Source organism: Danio rerio, chromosome 15 (genome assembly GCF_052040795.2).
Source record: "Danio rerio strain M-AB ecotype USA chromosome 15, GRCz13ab, whole genome shotgun sequence".
NCBI lineage: Eukaryota > Metazoa > Chordata > Actinopteri > Cypriniformes > Danionidae > Danio > Danio rerio.
This window is the reverse complement of record NC_141035.1, coordinates 45,890,001-45,898,407: the sequence shown is the minus strand read 5'-3', so window position 1 is coordinate 45,898,407 and position 8,407 is coordinate 45,890,001. Positions and strand designations below refer to the sequence as shown.

Here is an 8,407-nt window from a genome sequence, read left to right as displayed (position 1 = left end):
ATCTACAACCTGAAATAAAGGTACACAATCTGTCACAGGATTTCCACATTTTCAATAGGTTCAACGAGAAAATGTGTTGTGCTTTTAAGTCACTCCAAGTTTTGATTTTGAATAGGGAAAAGTGTAGACGCTCAATATGGCGAATGAAGCCCCGCCTACGCGTACAGGAGCCAATCATCGATCGCTATAGACTGACGATTCTCCAGGAAAGGGGCTCAGATCAGACATGTGCTTCCTTTTTATGTGGTCAGCCAACGCACTGGAATCTCAGCGAATATTTGTTTCACAGACATAAGAAACACATAAAGCTTGAACAATCTACTTTTAAATGAACGAACTACGATTGAAAACAAACGTTTTTTGGTGGTGTAATCTGTATGAAACGAACGCGAGGTACAGTCCGTCCTGTCAAACGCACATCACATGACAGCAACAAGTACTCAACTGGCCCACAGACTTGTAAACAGAATCGCTGTCATTTCTGGATGAGATTCACCATCAAGACCAAGCTGTGGAACTTCAGAAGATTACTTCAGAAGACCAGCGTGATCTGACGAAGCATTATTCAAAGGATAATAATGTGTGGAACGGTCTTGAATGAGGTTGGTGTCTCTTTTTTTTTCGTGTGCGCATGCGCATTAGCTCGGGCAACCTGAAAGAAAATGCAGATTTTGTTTGATTCAAACGTTTAGGAACGAAACTTAATAGACAGTTGTTGTTTAATTTATTGGTTATTCCAAGTATGTTATGTAATTGTAAGCTTGGCTAACAGCTTCGGGGAATTTGATGTTTCACCATTGAGACAGAATGCCTGAGCACACTGCCCGAGATGCATTTCAAAGATGGCCGCCGAGTCGAATGACATGCCTTAAAGCGACTTTGCTAATAATAAGATAAAGTTGGTTTTATATTCGCATATTTGGACTTTCTCCTTAAAAATATAATTTCAGGAAAGTTTTCTTTGCAAATTCTAAACAGGGAAATCATATTAGCAACCAGGGGCGTTGCTAGACTTAAAGCTCTACTGGGGCACAGTAGAACTTTATATCTATCATATTAGCAACCAGGGGTGTCACGCTCTCTCTCTCATACACACACACACACACACACACACACAGCACAAAGCTCTCTCTCTCATTTGCACACACACACACACATAGACAGCAACAAACAAGCTAAACGCAGCATCACGCTGTCTCATTCACACACATACATACGCGTGCTCGCTCGCTCGGGAATCAGGAGCGATATTGTTAGACCACCCGCTCCCGTCCAAAATTAAACCAGTTACCGAACGCTCCTGTGCTTTATTTGGAAATTTATTCAGACTCTATGGATGCAGACCTCTAATTGGCACCATTAAAATGAATGTGCGCATATAAAACCAACTTTACCTCAATTTTGCTAATATGCAGAGATCTTTATTGAGAAAATTGCCTTTAAAAACTGTGCGTATTACTGATCAGAAATTATGTTTTGATATATTTACCAAACGAAATGTACAGAGTAGTTCTTGGAGAACACTCTTTTCTTAATATTCTACACATTTTTCGTTTATTCATTCATTTTCTTGTCGGCTTAGTCCCTTTATTAATCCGGGGTCGCCACAGCGGAATGAACCACCAACTTATCCAGCAAGTTTTTACGCAGTGGAAGCCCTTCCAGCCGCAACCCATCTCTGGGAAACATTTTACACACACACACTCATACACTACGGACAATTTAGCCTACCCAATTCACCTGTACCACGTGTCTTTGGACTGTGGGGGAAACCAGAGCACCCGGAGGAAACCCACGTAAAGGCAGGGAGAACATCCCAACTCCACACAGAAACGCCAACTGAGCCAAGGTTCGAACCTTGGACCCAGTGACCTTCTTGCTGTGAGGCGACAGCACTACCTACTGCACCCCTGCCTCGCCTCTACACATTTTTGATATAAAAAAAAAAAAAATATATATATATATATATATATATATATATATATATATATATATATATATATATATATATATAATTTTGACCTGCAATGTTTTGTTGGCTATTCCCACAGATGTACCCATGCTACTATAAGATTAGATTTGTTGTCCAGACTCACAAATGTTTTTGGTCTGATTTTCAAATTCTTCTATTTTCAGTTCAATATTCTTTCCTTCAAATCAGAGTGTGTGTGATTGATTAGGTTCATGGTGTATAATGCTTTAACCAATACCTTCCTTAAATGGCTATGTAAAAAAAAAAAATGAATGTTGAAAGTTCAAAACCAGTGCTGCAGAATAAGTGTGCAGCGCTAATGCACTCTAATGGCTCCATTCATTACCTCTTAAAGTGACTGCAGCTCTCAAACAGCACAAGACGGAAAATCTCTCACTGCTCTTGACTGAGTCACTTTTTTGACGTTTATAAGGTGTCCCAGTGCAGACTTATGCACTATATTATGCTATTTTGTCATACAAATAATGTTTCAAAAAGAATTGCCGGATGATGCTATTGATTAATTGTACTCAGCGGTCACGGGTTCCTTATGTTGCATAAAGCTATATGCCTAAAGGGATAGTTCACCCAAAAATGAACATTTACTCACCATTTTCATGGTTCCAAACCATTTTTATTTTTATAAAAACTTTTTTTAGTTTACTTATGACAATTGGCATCTGTATAATATTAATAGTGGGCGACGCAGTGGGTAGCACGTTCGCCCCACAGCAAGAAGGTCGCTGGTTCGATCCTCGGCTCAGTTGGTGTTTCTGTGTGGAGTTTGCATGTTCTCCCTGCGTTTGCGTGGGGTTCCTCCGGGTGCTCCGGTTTCCCCCACAGTTCAAACACATGCGGTACAGGTGAATTGGGTACAGAGATGTATAAAGTACTAGAGACCCATACTTAAGTAAAAGTACAAGTGCTTTATCAAAAATTGACTTGAGTAGAAGTGCTCTTTAAGCACCATACTTAAGTGGAAGTACAAAAGTATTCAACATTTTTTGTACTTAAGTATTGCAAGTAGTTTATTTCAAAATTTACTACTCAAGTACTGAAAGTAAAAGTACAAGTATTGTGTAATGTAGTTATTAAAGAAAGCAGTCAAAATACACTAATTGTTTTGTTTATTTTAAATATCTTTTTTAGGGTACTTGATTAAGCAGAACGAAAAGAAACATGGCTTATGATACTGTTTTTCTCTGTAAATAGTTTCTATGGTACAAGAACTCACATCGTCAGGCCCTTTTACCAGAAAATGCCTTCACTGATGAGATAATTCAGCATGTTCACTCACATACATACTCTCTCTCGCTCTCTCTCTCTCTCTCTCTCTCACACACACACACACACACACACACACACACACACACACACACTGCCCTGCACACACCTAAATGTACACTCTCTCCCACTCTCTCACATTCATACACTCTCACACACACAGTTTTCTCTCTCTCTCTCTCTCTCTCTCTCACACACACATTTTTGTGAATTATGGGGACATTACATAGGTTGCAATTGTTTTTACGCTCTCTCTTACACACACACACACACACACACACACACACACACACACACACACACACACACACACACACACACAGACAGACGCACACACAGGTACAATCACACTGTTGTTTTCTCTTACTCACACATTATTCAATCTCACTCACACACACACAAACACACACTCACACTTTGGGAGTTTTGAAGTTTGATTGGTTAATACCACAATAAACAGGAGTTCTGTCTTCTGGAAGCACTCGTGAAACTAAACTAAACAAGCAAACTAAATCCTGCTTCACTAATTCACTTGATTTTGATTTTATTGTAAAAAAAAAAACAGGAAAATGTGTATATTACTGTGTTAAATGAAAATCTGAAATATTTTATGGCTTTTGGCTATGATTTAGTAATAATTGTTATTTATTTTTTATCATGTTTTTAATGAAATTGGTCTTACAGTTCATATTTTCTGTAGTATATTTATTAATTCTGGTACTTTTACCATAAACCAACATCTCAACCATTTGGTAGAGGCTGATATTTTAGAAATAATGTGATGTGTTGAATAAAAATGCACTGATTGTGTTAACTAGCGACATTAGGAGTTAAGAAATGCAATTAAAAAAAATTCTATTGCTTTTGTCTTGGTGTGACAGTTAAAGGGTTTTTTGTAATAAAATTTTGTCCTTTAATACAGCAGTCAGATATACGAACTGTGTCCTTAATTTGACCTGTTCAAAGAAAACACTCTTTCTGGATGTATCAAACAAAACTCATGCACAGAAGACAGCACGAGCATTTACAGCTAAACTCATGTCAATATTATCCCGCCTGCTTATTGAGCGCTGACAGGCGGGTCTATGATTGGTTATTGTCCTCAACAGAAAGGGCTTTAGAAATATAAGCGCTGTTCACCCATGGCGGGAAAAATACGCGTTTATCACAGGTAATAGACACAGTGGAGAAAACTTAATTGCACATGAGGCACGCTCATGTCTGGATCCACAGCTTTAACAGCTAAGAAGAGAGGAAAAGTTACCTTAAAAACTGGCCAGCGGGTCAAATGTCCAAAGTGAGAGAGCGAGAGATAGGCAGAGGTGAAGTTTTACAACATTTCTCCCTAACAGTAAACTAGCGGCTGGAGTGCTGTGCCGCCTCGCCCTCGCGCCTCCGTCCTTCGCCATAGTATTGCGACATCGCGCATAGGAGATAAATGACGTCATCACGTAATAACCGGGTATGACCTATTACTGAACTGATTTCAATCATTTTGACACCCCTAGTAACGAGTAACGATGCAGCACACAAAAAATCTATCGGAGTAAAAGTATTAAACTCATGGAAAATATGTACTTAAGTAAAAGTGGAAGTAGGAGAAAAAAATAATACTCCAGTAAAGTACAGATACTGCCTTTTAGTACTTAAGTACAGTAGTGAAGTAGTTCTACTTCGTTACTATACATCTCTGGTTACTACACACGTTACAATCTAACATTGTGTAAAAGGAAAAGGAACTTTCAGACGTGTTTGTAACTGTTAGCGTTAGCATACATTAGCTCCAGTCGTGTTTCTTAAAGCAAGTTACATTTCGTATCAAACTGTTTTAAATTACTAAACGCTGTTACAACCAAACACCGTGGAAATATTTTAAGCTCTAAATTCGCTAATTATACAGAACACAAGCAGTAAAAAGCTTACCTTTCTGACCAGAATCCACGTGAATCTTTGAAAAACCAAACTTTTTCTTCTTGTGATCTTCGTGCCATGGTGATTGACAACCAGCTCTTTGGAGCATTACCGCCACCGTCTGGATTGGAGTTTGGATCAGGAGTTTAGTAATGCATGTGTTTATTATGAAACCAACTTCTGCTTTAAAACAAACAGTCAGCACAGGAGCGTGCTATCTCAAAAATAAGCGAATTATACATAGTTTTTCTCTAGATGACATGTATAAACTATTTATAAATAATATTGTTTTGTTTGCGTCTAAACATTGCGACCATCCACACTAAATATTCTTTTTTTTTTTTTTTTTTTGCTATCGTACCATGAATATTTTCTCAAATTATCATTAAACGTGGAGCTAACAGATTACTAGATAAAATAAGAACTTAATCGGTTGCCATCAGCCGAGTCCTTGCCAGAAGCGGCCAGGATATGGTTGACCGGAATCGGGCCAGTGCTTTACAGCCGCATCACAACCGCATGTGCGCGAGCGAGCTGCGGGCCGCACTCGGCCCGGATAACACTCGCCGATGCCGAGTCGGAGCCGGAGGCGCCGGAGGGCAGCCGAGCTCGGGCCGATTACTGCCTGCTATCTGGGAATAAACTCATGTCAATATTATCCCGCCTGCTTATTGAGCGCTGACAGGCGGGTCTATGATTGGTTATTGTCCTCAACAGAAAGGGCTTTAGAAATATAAGCGCTGTTCACCCATGGCGGGAAAAATACGCGTTTATCACAGGTAATAGACACAGTGGAGAAAACTTAATTGCACATGAGGCACGCTCATGTCTGGATCCACAGCTTTAACAGCTAAGAAGAGAGGAAAAGTTACCTTAAAAACTGGCCAGCGGGTCAAATGTCCAAAGTGAGAGAGCGAGAGATAGGCAGAGGTGAAGTTTTACAACATTTCTCCCTAACAGTAAACTAGCGGCTGGAGTGCTGTGCCGCCTCGCCCTCGCGCCTCCGTCCTTCGCCATAGTATTGCGACATCGCGCATAGGAGATAAATGACGTCATCACGTAATAACCGGGTATGACCTATTACTGAACTGATTTCAATCATTTTGACACCCCTAGTAACGAGTAACGATGCAGCACACAAAAAATCTATCGGAGTAAAAGTATTAAACTCATGGAAAATATGTACTTAAGTAAAAGTGGAAGTAGGAGAAAAAAATAATACTCCAGTAAAGTACAGATACTGCCTTTTAGTACTTAAGTACAGTAGTGAAGTAGTTCTACTTCGTTACTATACATCTCTGATTGGGTAGGCTAAAATGTCTGGAGTGTGTGTGTGTGAATGTTTCCCAGAGATGGGTTGCGGCTGGAAGGGCATCCGCTGCGTAAAAACTTGCTGGATAAGTTGGCGGTTCATTCCGCTGTTGCGACCCCAGATTAATAAAGGGACTAAGCCGACAAGAAAATGAATGAATGAATAATATTAATAGCCGTATTATTTATAATATACATATTTATATTTGTTTTAATAAAAGCAAGTTTAGATTTGTCCACCTGTCGGGTTTCAGAGTTGTATGCATCACAATATAGGAATAGGATGTGTTTGGATATAACTCCGTTTTTTGACCACACTTCGTTATTCTTGTTTATTTATTTATTTGCTGGGTGAGACTCTGATTTGTTTAATGCATGTTATGCTCAAAACACAGCCATAACTCATTAAGAGAATAAGCACAACACTGTTAGACCCTGCGCCGGGGCACAGAGTGTATTGTTCCTTTATTTTTTTTCCAATAGCAAAAGTGGATTCGGACATGCCTTTAATGCTTTTGCACCATGTGCTTTGGGCTTTGCGCCTAAATCGTTAAAATAGAGCCCTGTGTATGTCAATGGTTACAGGTTTTCAGCTGTCTTCAAAACATCTTTGATGCTCAACAGAATAAAGAAACTCCTACAGGTTAGATAATGACAATTTTTATTTTTAGGTGAACTGTCTCTTTAAGTACACACCGTGTATTCTCAACGCATTTCTAATGTAGCTATGCAGTCAATCTAGGACAGATAATAAAAGTACAAATTATATATATATATTAGAATATAGAAAAGTAGAATATATACAGTGTTTATATAACACTTAAAACAAAACATAAAAAAAACTTGCACATACCGTAAGAACGTTATTCACCTTATTCTCCGCGGACGAGCGGGCGCTGCCATTTGAATCTTTTTGGCACGAGACTTCTGGTCTCATTCACTTCCATTCATTTTTAGACATTAAAAACTGCTCGTTTCGCTGTTTGATGTTGCAAACTGATATTTCCTTGTTATATTATTCTACTTGGTCTGTATAGTCATGCAAACATTTGTTTGTAGAGCAAGTAGTTTGACCGTTTTTTTGCCGTTTATTATTCCTAGTCATTTCTCCCAAAGGCGACGGAAACGGAAGTTCTAAGACAATCGCGAAAACAGGCGCACTTCCGCATTTTAGAATAAGGTCTATAGAAGACAATTTTGGCGGTGTAAAAACCCTGACTTTTCCAAACTGCGATACACTTGAAAACGGTTTTAGTCCCACGCCTATTATACAGTTGAAGTCAGAATTATTAGCCCCCCGTTTATATTTTTTTCCCAATTTCTGTTTAATGGAGAGAAGATTTTTTTTCAACACATTTCTAAACGTAATAGTTTTAATAACTCATTTCTAATATGTGATTTATTTTATCTTTGTCATGATGACAGGAAATAATATTTGACTAGATATTTTTCAAGACCCTTCTATACAGCTTAAAGTGACATTTAAAGGCTTAACTAGGTTAATTAGGTTAACTAGGCAGGTTCGGGTAATTAGGCAAGTTATTGTATAATGATGGTTTGTTCTGTAGACAGGCAGAAAAAAAATTAGCTTAAAGGGGCTTAAAATAATTTTGTCCTTAAAATGCTTTTTAAAAAATTAAAAAACTGCCTTTATTCTTGCCAAAATAAAACAAATAAAGACTTTCTCCAGAAGAAAAAATATTATCAGATATACTGTGAAAATTTCCTTGCTTTGTTAAACATCATTTAGGAATTATTTAAAAAAGAAAAATGTTGGTTTTATCTTGCCAAAAAAACAAAACAAATAAAGACTTTCTCCAGAAGAAAAAATATTATCAGACATACTGTGAAAATTTCCTTGTTCTGTTAAACATCATTTAGGAAATATTTAAAAAAGAAAAAAAATTCAAAGGGGGGCTAATAATTCTG

General features: G+C 38.1%; 1 long non-coding RNA gene across 6 annotated transcripts in view; it reads left to right on the top strand.

Annotated features, from left to right (window-relative positions):
* The first annotated feature begins 217 nt into the window (after nt 1–217).
* LOC137487676 (uncharacterized) overlaps nt 218–8,407 on the top strand; it is a 69,257-nt gene continuing 61,067 nt past the window's right edge. For all 6 annotated transcript variants that reach the window (XR_015509994.1, XR_015509991.1, XR_015509992.1 and 3 more), the window contains exon 1: nt 218–602. This is a non-coding gene — a long non-coding RNA (uncharacterized LOC137487676). The remainder of the gene's footprint in view (nt 603–8,407) is intronic.